A 20893-nucleotide genomic window follows, 5' to 3' on the forward strand; every position below is an offset into this window, starting at 1 on the left:
GAGAGCGAAAGGACGATGAGTCAGGTGAGAGGTAGCCTCACTGCTGCTCCCTCCCTCCCCTCAGACTGACCATCAGATGCAGGCCATCAAATTAAACTAACTATTATGCTCACTCAGCTGTGCCTCACAAGTAATACTACAAATTATCTATGATGATATACCTACACTTAAAAAAAATATAATTTCAAAATGATATGAGAAGAACAACATTGGCAGGGCAATTCAAGCATAGACAATATGCAGTGATAATGTATTGGGCCTATAGCCTACTGCACAAACCACATCGCTACAGAACTGTTTTTAATTGGTTAATGTTGCATAGGCTTATGTTATTTAAGTGTTTAAATGTTTAAAAAAAAACTGAGAGGCAGATCTCTGCTTGCATTTTGTCTTAAAGTGATCTTGATTCAGAAAAGGTTGGTGGCAACTGAGATAGGTTTCTTAAGAAGGCAAAAAAAAGGAGGCTGGTTGGTTGGGGTGGATGGGTGGGTGTATAACGCAGTGTGCATATAATATCTAGCATCCCAAAGGTTGTGTGTTTGAATCATCACAGACAACGTTTGCATTTTAGCTAATTAGCAACTAATTGGCTGTATCACAACCGGCTGTGATTGGGAGTCCCATAGGGCGGCGCACAATTGGCCCAGCGTCGTCTGGTTTGGCCGGTGTAGGCCGTCATTGTAAATAAGAATTTGTTCTTAACTGACTTGCCTAGTTAAATAAAGGTTAAATAAAAAACATTTAGAAAATGTATTAAAAATAAATGACTTTTAGCTAGCTTGTTTGTTTGTTAGCTAACCCTTCCCTAACCCATAGATCTAGCTAACATTAGCACTAGCCACCTAGCTAACATCAGCCAAAACAAATTGGGATTCGTAACATATCATATGTTTAGCAAATTCGGTACATATTGCACGCTTCCGTGCAGTAGCAGAAGGAGTGTCTATGACTTGGGCGACTGGAGTCTTTGACAATTTTTGGGGCCTTCCTTCCTTCTGAGCAATATGTTCTCAGTAAATTTGGTGATTTTCTTTTTTTTTTTTACACTGTTCAGAGAAATTAGTCATTGAATTTGTGGGTTTTATGTCCTATCCTACATCCTGATATTACCAGCTTCTGACCACTAGATGGTGCTGTTCCTGCTATTAGGTGAATTTTAAAGAACCCCCTTCCCTCCCCCAATTGTTAAAGGTTAAGTTCACTCCAAATCACAAAACACATATTGGTTACCTGTTAACCAGTCGTTGAAAAGCCGACAGCAACCCATGCTTTGGTTTTGTTTTACCTGGCCACTGTTTCAAAGAAAACCTTGCAGCATTTTGTGGCACAAATCCAACTCAAGTTAATAGTACCTATATTACCATTTTCACACTTCATTTTCAAATCATCTTTAAGTAACATCATTGAGTTACACACTACATTTGTTGATACGCGAAGTGTGAAAATATGAAACCTGAATGAGTTGCATTGGATTTGTGACACAAATCTTAAAGATAACATTTGAAACAGTGGCCATATAACCAAAACCAAAAGCATGGGTTGCTATCACACCTGGTGCATTGACTGCTTACAAGAACACCAATATGTAATTTGGAAGTGAACTATAAAAATAATCACCTAATTTCAGGATCAACACAATCTAGCGCTCCAGTACCTGAGTAATATCAGTATGAGACATAAACCCAACAACTTCAATTACTAATTTCTCTGAACAGAGGAAAAATCATAACAAAATTATTCGAGAATACAGTACATAGGATGAAAAAACAACACTCTGAGCCGCAGCTCCATTCTACTTGTCAAACATAGAGAACTGATATTATATAATCGTTGTTGGGGTGGGATTGGCATGGGGTGTGGAAGGTCCGTGGGGGGGCTTTTGACCATTTCTTTGGATTCCTCATGTCTAGCTCATTATTAGAAAAAGTTTGAGATTCCAAATCGAATATTAGGTACTATATTTATTGAATATTATATTAATCGTTAACCTAATTTCTCAAAGATAAAAATATATTTCAACAAATGAATGTTTGCGGGAATGCTAATCAAATCTGTTTCTAACAACAGAAACAATATTAGATCAATCTGAGATGGTGGCAGTCAATCTTTTTCTTGTGCTTTTTGAGTGTGATTCCTACTGTACAGTATATCCCAACAAACAAATATACTAAATGTAATAAAGGGCAATATCAATACAAAAGTACAAATCCCTATTTATTTATTTTTTCCTTTTTTTCCTCCCCAATTTCGTGATATCAAATTGGTGGTTACAGTCTTGTCTCATCGCTGGAAACTCCCCTACGGACTCAGGAGAGGGCAAGGTCGAAGACAGGCATCCTCTGAAACACGGCCCCTGCCAAGCCGCACTGCTTATTGACAGAGCTGCTCGCTAACCCGGAAGCCAGCACCAATGTGTCGGGAGGAAACGCCGTCCAGCTCCAAAAGGAAGTCACTAGAGTGCGATGGGACAAAGAAATCCCGGCCAGCCAAGCCCTCCCGACACTGGGACAGGTGTGCACCGCGCCTATGGATCTCCCGGTCACAGCGGGCTGCATGACACAGCTAGGGATCCAAGCCCGGGTCTGTGAGTTCTGCGCATCAAGCACTGCAATGCAGTGCCTTGGACCACTGTCCCACTCAAGGAGGCCATACAAATCCATCTTTACATAATTGCTTGAAATAAATATGAGCTTACATTGTCTACTAATCTATTTAAGCCAATTCTATACATGTCCCAGTCCAAATAATGACAGCTGGATACGCAAAGACAGCAGGATCTTGAATTCCTCTTACAGTTTACAGGATATCTTGACTCACTAAACAAAGTTCGTCATTGAATTTACGCCCTAAAATGACTCAGATTTTCCTGCAATTGACTTCCACTCTCTTGCTGTCCTATGGGTCACAAGTTTCTATAGGAGCTAGTGCAGCTGCCGTGGCTGTTCTTACACAAATATTCACCAGATATGGCAGCCCACTCCCTTCTGAAGCGGTTTGAATTACAGGAAGACTGTTTTGATCATACAAGAGATGCTGCCAGCATTGCCTACGCAACACATTTTGCTCCGCCTGTGCAGACATTCTAATGGGGACTTAAAAGGACCCTGGTCTTTGATACAGCGAGAGGGACAAGATAACAGCCCTTGAGGAGATTTGCTGACTCATTGAGATACCTTAAAAGTGAAGCGTAATCCACGAGAAGCCAGTCAGATCCAATTTAAATAAGCTAAATGTGACTTTCATTGAAACAGATATTCATAAGCCAATTGTTCTGAGAAATCAAAAGACCAAATAGATGTGTTGGGTTGGCGACAATACAAAATGGTGGAAGTAGCCTCCTTGAGTGTTGATTCTCTATCAAGTTGCATCATATGATTGTGGTAGTTTTCTTCCTTTAGAACATTGCAGCGTGAATGTTAACTCCTAAAAGATTCTGATTACCAAAAATACTCCTCACATGATGTAGGATGCTAATGCTGTGTTATTTCCATTTACACAACAGAACACAAACAAATGATTTATAACATAACTAAGGCTTTAGTTAAACATCTAATTACTTTAGTTAGATTCTCGATTTAATAATAATAGTATACCACATCAAAATATTACTTAAAAGATGATATTCCTAACATAAGTTTTTATAGTTACACATTGTTGTGCTGCATGAGGCTGAAGGGCATACTGGATCTCAATGTGGGTCTTAAATGCTCAAAGGAAGCTCTCAAAAATTTGACGAAGTCATTTTTCAAAAGTTCCAAACTCTCTATTTGTTAGTAGTCGGACAAGAATATCAAAATCTGCCTCTGTCCTGAGTAAACATGTCTGAATGTCCCTTTTCAGGGTTTGGCCGGAGCTACATCTGTCCCCACCCGCCGCCAAAGCACCATCGCTGGGCCTCCGGTCATCGTCTGGATAAACGCTTTCCCTCATACAAACGCCTGGTACAGGCCTCGTCTGCTCAGGCCCCGGAAAGCAGCGTGTGCTTTACCCTGGACAGGAGTTACAAGCCTCCTTCCCCTGGGAGGCCCATGCCCACCACCCCATGGGCCTGGTTGGCCGAGGCCTTCGCCTTCCAGAACCTCCAGCCCGGGCCATCGCCTTCCAACGTGCGCTCGGCTGCCCAGCGCAAGCTCCTCCCTGAACCCCCTGCCGGTGGAAGGGGCTAGGGTGTCTTACGATCCTCCCAGGAAGACTGAGGTATGGGACCCGAACCAGAGATGGAACAAGAGAGACAGAGCTGGGGTAAGAGCCGGAGGTCAGAGCCAGGAGTTCAGAGCCAGGGATCAGAGCCAGGGGTCAGAGCAAGGGGTCAGGCCCAGGATCAGAGCCAGAGGTCAGAGCCAGGAGTTCAGAACCAGGGTCAGAACCAGGATCAGAGTCGGAGTTACAGCGGAGTTATCCGCCTCCGTTCCTGTCCCCGACCAAGAGCATAGCCTCGGCCCCCGCCCGGTCGACTGGCTACAGGTCCCTGCCCAGACAGTGGCAGCCACAGAGGTCCCTGGCCCGGAGACCAACATCGGGCCCCTCTGGGAGCTGTTCGCTGAGTACGGAAGGCCCCTGGGGGGGCAGCAGCAGCCGAGCTACAGATACTGTGTACAACACTAGCTGGAGCTGGAGACGAGAGCAAGAACAAAAAGTAACTCCAGGGATATTCAGATGAAGCTGGTAGTAATTGTGGCCATATATATCACCCATTAATAATACTTGGGACAATGGGATAACTTACATTGATTGAGGAAGTGAGGCTGGTTATTAATGGTTTTGTGATGTGTACAGGAGAGGGTTTAAGAGGAGGTTTGTTTTAGATCTGCTTATTCGGTTTCACTAGAATACTGCTAGGAGTATACAGATGATGACATTCCCAGACCAGAATTTAGTTGAGAGAGACAGACTGCTGCATTGCGTTCGAGTACGCATAAATGCCAGACAGATTAAGCCAGTAAATGTTTTGGTATTGGGGACACTGTCAATGATGGTTCTATTTTAGCAAATGGGCCACCATTGAGTTTAACTTTATTAAGTTTTCCATTGGACAGAAATCAATGAGTGAATTGACGAGTTGCCAATTCCACCCTTCTTTTTTGCTTCAGAGGCTTTCGTTTCATCCAACACTGTGAGGCGATAGTGGCATTCAAAGTAAAAGTGAAATCAATAGTATTTTTTTAGAAGGGACGTAATGGGCATAAAGAAAAGTATGTTGTAAAGGCAGAATGTGTAATTGTCATGTATAAAAATGAGCGGACTAAGTAATGAATGGACATTTTATACTGAACAAAAATATAAAACGCCAACATGTGAAGTGTTGGTTCCATGTTTAATGAGCTGAAATTAAAGATCCCACGGTATATTTCCCTTATGCACCCAAAGATTATTTCTCTCCCTCAAATTTTGGTGAGCATTTCTCCCTTTGCTGAGATAATCCATCCACCTGACAGGTGTGGCATATCAAGCTGATTAAACAGCATGATATTATTACAAGGTGCGCATAGTGAACAGGGATAGTAAAAACCGCTCGAAATGTGCAGTTTTGGCTCACAACACAATGCCACAGATGTCTCAAGTTTCGATGTAGCATGCAGAATTGGCTTGGCTGACTGCGGGAATATCCATCAGATTTGTTGCCAGATAATTTGATGTTAATCTTTCTACCATAAGCCACCTCCAACATCGTTTTAGAGAATTTGTCCAAGTCGTCCAACCGGCTTCACAACCGCAGAAATACCATGCGTAACTGAGCGTTGTGGCAGGACGGATTCTGTCTGTTGATATCAGCGTTGTGAACAAAGTGCCCCATGGTGGAGGTGGGGTTATGTTATGGGCGAGCATAAGCTACGGACCTGAACACAAAAAGTGCATTTTATCGATGGCAATGTAAAATGCACAGAGATACCGTGACGAGATCCTGAGGCCCGCATTGCTGTGCCATTCATCCGCCGCCATCACCTCATGTTTCCAGCATGATAATGTGCAAGAATTTGTACACAATTCCTGGATGCTTTAAAATTTGAGACCTTCCATGGCCTGCATACTCACCAGACATGTCACTCATTGAGCATGTTTTGGATGCTCTGGATTGATGTGATGCGCAGGCGTGTTTTCCAGTTCCTGCCAATACCTCAGAAATTCGCACAGCCACTGAAGTGGAGTGGTACAATATTCCACAGGCCACAATCAACTGCCTGATCAGCAACTTGGTGGGGAAGGAGATGTGTCTCCCTGCATAAGACAAATGGTGGTCACACCCAGATACTAAACTAGTTTTCTGATCCACTCCCCTACCTTTTTTAAAGTACTGTATCAAGTGGCCAACAGATGCATATTTGTATTCCCAGTCATGTGAAATCCATAGATTAGGTTTCCTAATGAATTTATTTAAAATTGACTGATTCCTTATATGAACAGTAACTCAATGCAAATCTTTGAAATTGTTGCATGTATTGCGTTTTGTATTTTTGATCAGTATATATTTGTGTCAAAGACCTTGAATACCGTGGGAATTATAACCTATGTTTGCTGTGCATCATACAGCAGATCACCCGCTCTCACCAATAGAACACAACCCAAGGTCAGGTGGCGAAAATTGCAGAGCAGTCCACAATAATATATTAAAAGACAAGCTAAAACCTAGAATGCGATAGCATTAGTTGATAGAACACTAAAGCTGTGAGAAACACACAGCATAACACAGGTGCTATGATAGTGGTTGGTGGCGTTAGATACAAAAGGTCCAAGCTTGATGGTTTTATGATGTTGAGAAGTTCAACTGTGGATGTATTTACACTTTGCATCCTGATTTTTGTGGTGTTTGTGTACTCGCATGTGTCTTATCAAACAAAATGTGTCAATATGATGCTGGGAAATGCTTAGGGGAGTCAATTAAAGCCAAGTGAAGCCATTTTACATCCCAGAGCAAGGGAGCTACGAACACAGGGCTGAATCCTGATCTGGGATAGTAATCACATCTCAAACATCCTTGTAAATCATAAATATTTAGGTAAGTCCTTTAGAAGACTTTACATAAATATATTAAGGCCAAAATTTCAACATTTACTGCATAGTGGAAGAAAAACTGCTGACACATTATGGGTCTAAACCAGGCCCAAACTTGGGAAATGGATAAATTTATAACTCAAGTTGGGAAGACAGGTTTAGACAGAGATTAATTCACATTATTTTCGCTGGCTGCCTTTTTATGTACTAGATGAACATGTGGCGAGAGAACAGGGATGTGTCCCAAAATGTTCTTCTATGGTGCACTACATTTGACCAGGAGTAGATCGGGGCTCTGGTCAAAAGTAGTGAAGCGATAAAAGGAATGAAGGAGAGCATCAAGCTTCTAATTTATCTAACAGGACATTCTTTCTTTCTCCTGCAAGATATTTTCCCCAAGTGATTACATTGTAGGCACCTGGAAAAATAATCTCCAGGTATGTAACAGTGTTAACAGCAGGTACATTAGAAATTAGAAGTGAGGATAGAAAATTATATTGTTGGACTTTGATATTTGCTGTTGTCTGTGGCTGGTGAGGAAATAGGCTTCAAGCAAATAGATAATGTAGAATAGAGTAGAAAATGAATGATTGTATTTTAATTATTTGGTCATGGATGTGTATGAAGTTGAAATTGTGAGATACATCACATGCGTTTGTCTGTGTTGCTTATTTCTTTCATTCATTTTCATAGCAGGCCTACCAATTTTATGTGTGAATGCGATGGATCAAATTGTTTATATCATCTCTTATTGTTGCAAGATTTGGAATTCTTGTCTCACAGAGTGAATATATGTCGCTCTGTCATGTGATTTTTAGATACCCACTGTATTTGTGGCATCAGCAATGATATGTTTGAGTGATAGTAATGTTTTGTGTTTTTTTCTTTTTGTTTATTTTACACAAACACTTTATGTCCAAACAATTAGCTAATGTCTGTTTGAACTGTATAATTCCGAAGTTCAAAGTGTGCCTCGTTGATTTTGATTTCTTCATTTGATTTCAGTAAACTACTATTCTGAGCTGTAGAGGCATTTTGGAAAATAAAAAAGCATTGGCCTACTGACTAAGTATTTGTCGTTGTGTTGTTATTGGGACTGACATGTTTCTGCAGCCTGGTCTCATAGACTAGACTTAACATACTAAACGCAAATTCGGGACACTCAAATTAGTATGATATGTTACTTTTGATATGCTTGCATAAGATAGAACAGTAGTCACCAACGGTCGCCAAAAACTCAATGATAAAGCCTTGCGTTCCTATTTATTGTATTCGTTTACTGTTGGTGGTAGAATTGCGCTTGATTAAGCAGTCCTACCTCCGGGAAGAACTAGTTCATGTGTCTGAAGGTAGAACGCACAGCAAAGTTAATACTGTTTGATTTCAAAACTTTGAAAACCATGACTAGAAAAAGACTCAAGGAATATAGCAAAGAGCATGCTGTTTTCATGAGTAAGTTCATGACTAAGTTCTTATTCAGCACTGTCAACTTGCTATTTCAACCCTTTTATAAGTCATAAAATGTGTGTTCTCCACTCCTTCCACTCACGGCTACAACCAACACAGCAGCCTTTTCGAATGACTATAGCAAAGTGTTCCGATAAGCTTTAGCATTATTAATTATGGATTTTGTCTATTTTAGTTTATGGTTTTGCCATCAGCTGGAAGACTGTGTCCCCCCTTTTCTCAGTACAGGGAGGAGGAGGGCGAAAGGACGATGAGTCAGGTGAGAGGGTAGCCTCACTGCTGCTCCCTCCCCTCCCCTCAGACTGACCATCAGATGCAGGCCATCAAATTAAACTAACTATTATGCTCACTCAGCTGTGCCTCACAAGTAATACTACAAATTATCTATGATGATATACCTACACTTAAAAAAATATAATTTCAAAATGATATGAGAAGAACAACATTGGCAGGGGCAATTCAAAGCATAGACAATATGCAGTGATAAGTAGGCCGTCATTGTGAATAAGAATTTGTTCTTAACTGACTTGCCTAGTTAAATAAAGGTTAAATAGAATAAATAAATAAAAACCGTGAAATGCTTACTTACAAGCCCTTAACCAACAATGCAGTTCAAGAAATAGAGTTAAGAAAATATTAGCTAAATAAACTATGTAAAAATAAACTATGTAAATAGTCCAGATGGCCATTTGATTAATTGTTCAGCAGTCTTATGGCTTGGGGTTAGAAGCTGTTAAGGAGCCTTGTGGACCTAGACTTGGTGCTACAGTACCGCTTGCCGTGCAGTAGCAGAGAGAACTGTCTATGACTTGGGCGACTGGAGTCTTTGACAATTTTTGGGGCCTTCCTTCCTTCTGAGCAATATATTCTCAGTAAATTTGGTGATTTCTTTTACACTGTTCAGAGAAATTAGTCATTGAATTTATTGGGTTTATGTCCTATCCTACATCCTGATATTACCAGCTTCTGACCACTAGATGGTGCTGTTCCTGCTATTAGGTGATTTTTAAAGAACCCCTTCCTCCCCCAATTGTTAAAGGGTTAGTTCACTCAAATCACAAAACACATATTGGTTACCTGTTAACCAGTCGATGGAAAAAGTATGACAGCAACCCATGCTTTGGTTTTGTTTACCTGGCCACTGTTTCAAAAGAAAACCTTGCAGCATTTGTGGCACAAATCCAACTCAAGTTAATAGTACCTATATTACCATTTTCACACTTCATTTTCAAATCATCTTTAAGTAACATCATTGAGTTACACACTACATTTGTTGATACATGAAGTGTGAAAATATAGGTACAATTGAGTTGCATTGGATTTGTGACACAAATGCTAAAAAGTTAGCATTTGAAACAGTGGCCATGTAAACAAAACCAAAGCATGGGTTGCTATCATACCTGGTGCATTGACTGCTTACAAGAACACCAATATGTAATTTGGGTGAACTATAAAAATAATCACCTAATTTCAGGATCAACACAATCTAGCGCTCAGTACCTGGTAATATCAGTATGAGACATAAACCCAACAACTTCAATTACTAATTTCTCTGAACAGAGGAAAAATCATAACAAAATTATTTGAGAATACATTACATAGGATGAAAAAACAACACTCTGAGCCGCAGCTCCATTCTACTTGTCAAACATAGAGAACTGATATTATATAATCGTTGTTGGGGTGGGATTGGCATGGGGTGTGGAAGGTCCGTGGGGGCTTTTGACCATTTCTTTGGATTCCTCATGTCTAACTCATTATTAGAAAAAAGTTTGGTCCAAATCGAATGTTAGGTACTATATTTATTGAATATTATATTAATCAGTTAACCTAATTTCTCAAAGATAAAAATATATTTCAACAAATGAATGTTGCAGGAATGCTAATCAAATCTGTTTCTAACAACAGAAACAATATTAGATCAATCTGAGATGGTGGCAGTCAATCTTTTTCTTGTGCTTTTTGAGGTGCAACAACCCTACTGTACAGTATATCCCAACAAACAAATATACTAAATGTAATAAAGGCAATATCAATACAAAAGTACAAATCCCCTATTTATTTATTTTTTTCCTTTTTTTCCTCCCCAATTTCGTGATATCAAATTGGTAGTTACAGTCTTGTCTCATCGCTGAAACTCCCCTACGGACTCAGGAGAGGCAAAGGTCGAGAGACATGCATCCTCTGAAACACGACCCTGCCAAGCCGCACTGCTTATTGACAAACTGCTCGCTTAACCCGGAAGCCAGCCGCACCAATGTGTCGGAGGAAACACCGTCCAGCTCCAAAAGGAGTCACTAGAGTGCGATGGGACAAGGAAATCCCGGCCGGCCAAACCCTCCCCGACACTGGGACAATTGTGCACCGCCTTATGGATCTCCCGGTCACAGCCGGCTATGACACAGCTGGGATCAAACCCGGGTCTGTAGTTACGCATCAAGCACTGCAATGCAGTGCCTTAGACCACTGTCCCACTCAGGAGGCCATACAAATCCTCTTTAACATAATTCTTGAAATAAATATGAGCTTACATTGTCTACTAATCTATTTAAGCCCATTCATACATGTCCCAGTCCAAATAATGACAGCTGGATCGCAAAGACAGCTGGATCTTGGATTCCTCTTACAGTTTACAGGATATCTTGACTCACTAAACAAGTTATTCATTGAATTTCGCCCTAAAATGACTCAGATTTTCCTGCAATTGACTTCACTCTCTTGCTGTCCTATGAGTCACAAGTTTCTATAGGAGCTGATCTTATTGGCTGTTCTTACACATATTCACCAGATGGCAGCCCACTCCCTTCTGAGCGGTTTGAATTACAGGAAGACTGTTTTGATCATACAAGAGATGCTGCCAGCATTGCCTACGCGACACATTTGCTCCGCCTGTGCAGACATTCTAATGGGGACTTAAAAGGACCCTGGTCTTTGATACAACGAGAGGGACAAGATAACAGCCCTTGGGGAGATTTGCTGACTCATTGAGATACCTTAAAAGTGAAGCATGTAATCCACAAAGCCAGTCAGATCCAATTTAAATAAGCTAAATGTGACTTTCATTGGAAACAGATATTCATAAGCCAATTGTTCTGAGAAATCAAAAGACCGGCTAGGTGTTGGAATTGTGACAATACAAAATGGTGAAGTAGCCTCCTTGAGTAGTCGTCCTCTATCAAGTTGCATCATATGATTGTGGTAGTTTTCTTCCTTTAGAACATTGCAGCGTGAATGTTAACTCCTAAAAGATTCTGATTACCAAAATACTCCTCACATGATGTAGGATGCTAATGCTGTGTTATTTCCATTTACACAACAGAACACAAACAAATGATTTATAACATAACTAAGGCTTTAGTTAAACATCTAATTGCTTTAGTTAGATTCTCGATTTAATAATAATAGTATACCACATCAAAATATTACTTAAAAGATGACCTAACATAAGTTTTATAGTTACACATTATTGTGCTGCATGAGACTGAAGGGCATACTGGATTATATGTGGGTCTTAAATGCTCAAAGGAAGCTCTCAAAATTTGTCGAAGTCATTTTCAAAGTTAAACTCTGCTATTTGTTAGTAGTCAGACAAGAATATCAAAATCTGCCTCTGTCTGAAGTAAACATGTCTGAATGTCCCTTTTCCAGGAGTTTGGCCGGAGCTACACTCTGTCCCCACCCGCCGCCAAAGCACCATCGCTGGGCCTCCGGTCATCGTCTGGATCCCGCTTTCCCTCATACAAACCCCTGGTACAGGCCTCGTCTGCTCAGGCCCCCCGGAAAGCAGACGTCATGGCTGGACAGGAGTTACAAGCCTCCTTCCCCCTGGGAGGCCGCAGCCCACCACCCCATGGGCCTGGTTGACGAGGCCTTCGCCTTCCAGAACCTCCAGCAGGCCATCGCCTTCAACGTGCGCTCGGCTGCCCAGCGCAAGCTCCTCCCTGAACCCCCTGCCGAGTGGAAGGCTAGGGTGTCTTACGATCCTCCCAGGAAGACTGAGGTATGGAACCCGAACCAGAGATGGAACAAGAGACAGAGCTGGGGTAAGAGCCAGGGTCAGAGCCAGGGTCAGAGCCAGGATCAGAGCCAGGGTCAGAGCAAGGGTCAGAGCCAGGATCAGAGCCAGGGTCAGAGCCAGGGTCAGAACCAGGGTCAGAACCAGGATCAGAGTCGGAGTTACAGCAGAGTTATGCCTCCGTTCCTGTCCCCGACCAAGAGCATAGCCTCGGCCCCCGCCGGTTCGACTGGCTACAGGTCCCTGCCCAGACAGTGGCAGCCACAGAGGTCCCTGACGGAGACCAACATCGGGCCCTCTGGGGCTATTCATGGGTACGGAAGGCCCCTGGGGGGCCAGCAGCAGCCGAGCTACAGATCTGTGTACAACACTAGCTGGAGCTGGAGACAAGAACAAGAACAAAAAGTAACTCCAGGATATTCAGATGAAGCTGGTAATTGTGGCCATATATATCACCATTAAATAATACTTGGGACAATGGGATAACACATTGATTGAGGAGAGTGAGGGGCTAGTTATTAAGTTTGTGATGTGTACAGGAGAGGGTTTAAGAGGGAGGTTTGTTTTAGATCTGCTTATTCGGTTTCACTGAGAATACTGCTAGGAGTATACAGATGATGACATTCCCACACCAGAATTTAGTTGAGAGAGACAGACTGCTGCATTGCATTCGAGTACGCATAAATGCCAGACAGATTAAGCCAGTAAATGTTTTGGTATTGGGGACACTGTCAATGATGGTTCTATTTTAGCAAATGGGCCACCATTGAGTTTAACTTTATTAAGTTTTCATTGGACAGAAATCAATGAGTGATTGACGGTGCAATTCCACCCTTCTTTTTGCTTCAGAGGCTTTCATTTCATCCAACACTGTGAGGCGATAGTGGCATTCAAAGTAAGTGAAATCAATAGTATTTTTTTAGAGGACGTAATGGGCATAAAGTATGTTGTAAGGCAGAATGTGTAATTGTCATGTATAAAAATGAACGGATAAGAGTAATGAATGGACATTTATACTGAACAAAAATATAAACGCAACATGTGAAGTGTTGGTTCCATGTTTAATGAGCTGAAATAAAAGATCCCAGTTATGTTCCATATGCACCAAAAGATTATTTCTCTCAAATTTTAGTGAGCATTTCTCCTTTGCTGAGATAATCCATCCACCTGACAGGTGTGGCATATCAAGAAGCTGATTAAACAGCATGATTATTACACAGGTGCACCTTGTGCTGGGGATAATAAAAGGCCACTCGAAAATGTGCAGTTTTGGCTCACAACACAATGCCACAGATGTCTCAAGTTTTGATGTAGCATGCAATTGGCATGCTGACTGCAGGAATGTCCATCAGATTTGTTGCCAGATAATTTGATGTTAATCTTTCTACCATAAGCCACCTCCAACATCGTTTTAGAGAATTTGTCAGTACGTCCAACCGGCTTCACAACCGCAGACCATGTGTATGGCGTTGTGTAGGCGAGTTGTTTGTTGATGTCAACGTTGTGAACAGAGTGCCCCATGGTGGAGGTGGGGTTATGTTATGGGCAGGCATAAGCTACGGACAACGAACACAATTGCATTTTATCGATGGCAATGTAAATGCACAGAGATACCGTGACGAGATCCTGAGGCCCATTGCTGTGCCATTCATCCGCCGCCATCACCTCATGTTTCAGCATGATAATGCAAGGATTTGTACACAATTCCTGGATGCTTAAAATTTGAGTTCTTCCATGGCCTGCATACTCACCAGACATGTCACCCATTGAGCATGTTTTGGATGCTCTGGATTGATGTGTACGGCAGCGTGTTCCAGTTCCTGCCAATATCCAGAAATTTCGCACAGCCACTGAAGTGGAGTGGTACAATATTCCACAGGCCACAATCAACTGCCTGATCAACTTGATGGGAAGGAGATGTGTCTCCCTGCATAAGACAAATGGTGGTCACACCAGATACTAACTGGTTTTCTGATCCACTCCCCTACCTTTTTTAAAGTACTGTATCAGTGGCCAACAGATGCATATTTGTATTCCCAGTCATGTGAAATCCATAGATTAGGGCCTAATGAATTTATTTAAATTGACTGATTCCTTATATGAACAGTAACTCAGTAAAATCTTTGAAATTGTTGCATGTTGCGTTTGTATTTTTGATCAGTATATATTTGTGTCAAAGACCTTGAATACCGTGGGAATTATAACTGCTATGTTTGCTGTGCATCATACAGATCACCCGCTCTCACCAATGAACACAACCCAAGGTCAGTGTGAAATTGCAGAGCAGTACAATAATGTGTGTCGACAAGCTAAAACCTAGTACGATAGCATTAGTTGATAGAACACTAAAGCTGTGAGAAACACACAGCATAACACAGGTGCTATGATAGTGGTTGGTGGCGTTAGATACAAAAAGGGTCAAGCTTGATGGTTTTATGATGTTGAAGTTCAACTGTGGATGTATTTACTTTGCATCCTGATTTTTGTGGTGTTTGTGTACTCGCATGTCTTATCAAACAAAATGTGTCAATATGATGCTGGGAAATGCTTAGGGAGTCAATTAAAGCCAAGTAAACCATTTTACATCCAGAGCAAGGAGCTACGAACACAGGGCTGAATCCTGATCTGGGATATTAATCACATCTCAAACATCCATATAAATCATAAATATTTAGGTAAGTCCTTTAGAAGACTTTACATAAATATATTAAGGCCAAGATTTCAACATTTACTGCATAGTGAGAAGAAAAACTGCTGACACATTATGGGTCTAAACCAGGCTTAAAACTTGGGAAATGGATAAATTTATAACTCAGCAAGTTGGGAAGACAGGTTTAGACAGAGAGATTAATTCATTATTTTCGCTGGCTGCCTTTTATGTACTAGATGAACATGTGGCAGAGAACAAGGGATGTGTCCCAAATGGTACCCTATTCCCTATATAGTGCACTACATTTGACCAGGGTAGATCGGGGCTCTGGTCAAAAGTAGTGAACGATAAAAAGGAATGAAGGGGAGAGCATCAAGCTTCTAATTTATCTAACAGGACATTCTTTCTCCTGCAAGATATTTTCCCAAGTGATTACATTGTGGGCACCTGGAAAAATAATCTCCAGGTATGTAACAGTGTTAACAGCAGGTACATTAGAGAGAATAGAGTGAGGGATGAAAATTATATTGTTGGACTTTGATATTTGCTGTTGTCTGTGGCTGGTGAGAAATAGGCTTCAAGCAAATAGATAATGTAGAATAGAGTAGAAAATGAATGATTGTATTTTAATTATTTGGTCATGGATGTGTATGAAGTTGAAATTGTGAGATACATCACATGCGTTTGTCTGTGTTGCTTATTTCTTTCATTCATTTTCATAGCAGGCCTACCAATTTTATGTGTGAATGCGATGGATCAAATTGTTTATGTATCATCTCTTATTATTGCAAGATTTGAAATTCTTGTCTCACAGAGTGAATACTAATATCGCTCTGTCATGTGATTTTAGATGCCCACTGTATTTGTGGCATCAGCAATGATATGTTTGAGTGATAGTAATGTTTTTGTGTTTTTTCTTTTTTGTTTATTTTACACAAACACTTTATGTCCAAACAATTAGCTAATGTCTGTTTGAACTGTATAATTCCGAAGTTCAAAGTGTACTTTTCGTTGATTTTGATTTCTTCATTTGATTTCAGTAGGCTACTATTCTGAGCTGTATGAGGCATTTTGGAAAATAAAAAGCATTGGCCTACTGACTAAGTATTTGTATCGTTGTGTTGTTGTGGGACTGACATGTTTCTGCAGCCTGGTCTCATAGACTAGACTTAACATACTAAACGCAAATTCGGGACACTCAAATTAGTATGATATGTTACTTTTGATATGCTTGCATAAGATAGAACAGTGGTCACCAACCGGTCGCCAAAAACTCAATGATAAAGCCTTGCGTTCCTATTTATTGTATTCGTTTCGCACTGTTGGTGGTAGGTGCGCTTGATTAAGCAGTCCTACCTCCGGGAAGGACTAGTTCATGTGTCTGAAGGTAGAACGCACAGCAAAGTTAATACTGTTTGATTTCAAAACTTTGAAAACCATGACTAGAAAGAGACTCAAGGAATATAGCAAAGAGCTGCTGTTTTCATGAGTAAGTTCATGACTAAGTTCTTATTCAGCACTGTCAACACTGTTCAACCCTTTTATAAGTCATAAAATGTGTGTTCTCCCTCCTTCCACTCACGCTACAACCAACACAGCAGCCGCACTGAATGACTATAGCAAAGTGTTCCGATAAGCTTGCGTTATTATTAACGGATTTTGTCTATTTTAGTTTAGAGTTTTGCCATCAGCTGGAAGACTGTGTCCCCTTTTCTCAGTACAGGGAGGAGGGAGAGCGAAAGGACGATGAGTCAGGTGAGAGGTAGCCTCACTGCTGCTCCCTCCCTCCCCTCAGACTGACCATCAGATGCAGGCCATCAAATTAAACTAACTATTATGCTCACTCAGCTGTGCCTCACAAGTAATACTACAAATTATCTATGATGATATACCTACACTTAAAAAAAATATAATTTCAAAATGATATGAGAAGAACAACATTGGCAGGGCAATTCAAGCATAGACAATATGCAGTGATAATGTATTGGGCCTATAGCCTACTGCACAAACCACATCGCTACAGAACTGTTTTTAATTGGTTAATGTTGCATAGGCTTATGTTATTTAAGTGTTTAAATGTTTAAAAAAAAACTGAGAGGCAGATCTCTGCTTGCATTTTGTCTTAAAGTGATCTTGATTCAGAAAAGGTTGGTGGCAACTGAGATAGGTTTCTTAAGAAGGCAAAAAAAAGGAGGCTGGTTGGTTGGGGTGGATGGGTGGGTGTATAACGCAGTGTGCATATAATATCTAGCATCCCAAAGGTTGTGTGTTTGAATCATCACAGACAACGTTTGCATTTTAGCTAATTAGCAACTAATTGGCTGTATCACAACCGGCTGTGATTGGGAGTCCCATAGGGCGGCGCACAATTGGCCCAGCGTCGTCTGGGTTTGGCCGGTGTAGGCCGTCATTGTAAATAAGAATTTGTTCTTAACTGACTTGCCTAGTTAAATAAAGGTTAAATAAAAACATTTAGAAAAATGTATTAAAAATAAATGACTTTTTAGCTACTTTGTATGTTAGCTAACCCTTCCCCTAACCCATAGATCTAGCTAACATTAGCACTAGCCACCTAGCTAACATCAGCCAAAACAAATTGGGATTCGTAACATATCATATGTTTAGCAAATTCGGTACATATTGTACGTTTTGCAAATTCATAACATATTTTCTACGAATTGTAATTCGTAACATATTGTATGAATTGTAATTCGTAACATATCATACAACTTGTAATTCATAACATATCATATGAAATGGATGATGGACATCCATAAATTAATACATCCCATATGAAATGTTACATATCATACTAAATGGAGTGTCTCAGATTTACAGACAGAATAATACAAAATGTTCTGAGACAACATTGGTTTCTAAGCTACTCTATTTCAATTAATTCCAGTTGTCATCTAGATATCATCAAATATTTTAATGTAGTCACTACATCGTTGTTTCTGTGCTACTGGTAGACCATTTATTTATTAATAGGGGACAATGCACATTAATCAACATCAATATTACAAGAATGCAACATCTATGACAATGTGCCAGGGTTTGCCAAAAGCTAATTCGCACCCTTTGTCCCTGGGCAGGTAACGAACGGCCTTTACACAACCACTATACAAATACTCACTAAAACAATACAAAATACAAAAACATTGCATCCAATAATATATAATTCTAACAACAACGACATCATCAAATGTCGTCTTACATATGAGGAACCACAGATAGCTCATGTGTACAGGTTTGAATACATTTGAGCCATGTTTTCAATTTAAATGTAAAAATACAATAATCAGAGTAGCTTCTGAAGTCCATGGGCATTGCATTCCAGTATATTGTACCTCTAACAGAGAAGGCCGATTAACCGATTTTACTGTGTCGAAAAGGGACAACGCAATCCCCTCTAGTTACTGCCCTTGCTATCCTGGAGGTGCTTTCCTTGAGCATGATGTGCCGGCATAGGGGTGGAGGGGCAAGACCATGTAGGATCTTAAAGACAAGGCTTCCATCTACAGTTGAAGTTGGAAGTTTACATACACTTAGGTTGGAGTCATTTAAACTCATTTTTCAACCACTCCACAAAGTTCTTGTTCACAAACTATAGTTTTGGCAAGTCGGTTAGAACATCTACTTTGTGCTTGACACAAGTCATTTCCCCAACAATTGTTAACAGACAGATAATTTCACTTATAATTCACAATTCCAGTGGGTCAGAAATGTACATACACTAAGTTGACTGTGCCTTTAAACAGCTTGGAAAATTCAAGAAAATTATGTCATGGCTTTAGAGGCTTCTGATAGGCTAAATGACATAAATTGAGTCAATTGGAGGTGTACCTGTTAATGTTTTTCAAGGCCTACCTTCCAACTCCAGTGCCTCTTTGCTTGACATCATTGGACAACCAAAAGAAATCAGCCAAAACCTCAGAAATTTCCAAATGCCTGAAGGTACCACGTTCATCTGTACAAACAATAGTACGCAAGTATAAACACCATGGTCTGATGAAACAAAGATAGAACTGTTTGGACATAATGACCATCGTTATGTTTGGAGGAAAAAGTGGGAGGCTTGCAAGCCGAAGAACACCATCCCAACCATGAAGCACGAGGGTTGCAGCATCATGTTGTGGGGGTGCTTTGCTGCAGGTGAGACTGGTGCACTTCACAAAATAGATGGCACATGAGGAGGGAAAATTATGTGGATATTGTGACGTACAGCAGGTCAGCCACCAGGGGGAGACTCGTCGAGGCCTGTTGACAGATGGAGTCTACATCACAAGGCGATGGCTCTCTCTGCTGGATGTGCCAGGTCTCGACGGCCAGGACTAATTGGGGCTGATTGTTGTTTGTGAGTAATCAAGGGCTGATTGCTCACCAGCTGAGAGAAGGGAGAGAAGGGACTGAAGGAAGAAAGGTTACTCCTATATAGTTGAGGACGCTTCCAGAGATAAAAGGAGGAAGCTCAGTTTTTGTTCCCCACAGGATACAGCAAGACGGTATCCTGGAGAGGGTCTCATGGGGGAGACCTATTGTTTTCTTTTGGTTTGTTATTCAAATAAACACCCTTGAAACCGAGCTAATCCTACTCTGTCCGTGTCTGATCTGCGTAAACGTTTTGACCAAACCCCCTCGTCTGCCACAATATATTGAAGCAACATCTCAAGACCAGTCAGGAAGTTAAAGCTTGGTCGGAAATGGGTCTTCCAAATGGAGAATGACCCCAAGCATACTTCCAAAGTTGTGGCAAAATGGCTTAAGGACAACAAAGTCAAGGTATTGGAGTGGCCATCACAAAGCCCTGACCTCAATCCTATAGAAAATGTGTAGGCAGAACTGAAAAAGCGTGTGCGAGCAAGGATGCCTAGCACCCTGACTCAGTTATACCAGCTCTGTCAGGAGGAATGGGCCAAAATTCACCCAATTTATTGTGGAAAGCTTGTGGAAGGCTACCCGAAACAATTTAAAGGCAATGCTACCGAATACTAATTGAGTGTATGTAAACTTCTGATTCGCTGCGAATGTGATGAAAGAAAGAAAAGCTGAAATAAATAATTCTCTCTACTATTATTCTGACATTTCACATTCTTAAAATACAGTGGTGATCCTAACTGACCTAAGACAGGGAATTTTTACTAGGATTAAATGTCAGGAATTGTGAAAAACTGAGTTTAAATGTATTTGGCTAAGGTGTATGTAAACTTCTGACTTCAACTGTGCATACTGCTTAAAGCTAGCATGTGAGGCAATATCTCAGATGTGAGAAAATCATAGCATGTATATATAGTTTGGCGGCCTCCAGAGGAAGGAAAGGTCTTATAAACCTAAAGTTGGACAATCCAAACTTGACCGTGTTAACCACCTTCTTCACATGTTTCTAAAATGTCAAGTTGGAGTCCAAAATAATGCAGAGATAATGCAGAGATACATGAAGTTAGACACAACTTTCAGATTCTCTCCATTAACAAGAACAGCTCGTTGGGAAGAATCAATGGATTTCTTAGAGAAGTACTTACAAACAGTCTTGTCGATATTTAAATGCAGGCAATAATTAGTCATCCATTTAGAAACATGTACCATAGCTTCAGTTTACTTGTTAACAACTAGTTGTCTATTCTTTTTTTTGTGTACATACAGAACTGTATCGTCTGCATGTTAACTTGTGGGCAAGCAAGTGGGAGATCATTTATATAGATTGCAAACAGAAGGGGACCTAATATTGACCCTTGTGGGACCCCAATGTTATAGTAAAGAGAGTCCGACTG

The sequence above is a fragment of the Salmo salar genome, chromosome ssa18 (assembly GCF_905237065.1).
Source record: "Salmo salar chromosome ssa18, Ssal_v3.1, whole genome shotgun sequence".
Lineage (NCBI taxonomy): Eukaryota > Metazoa > Chordata > Actinopteri > Salmoniformes > Salmonidae > Salmo > Salmo salar.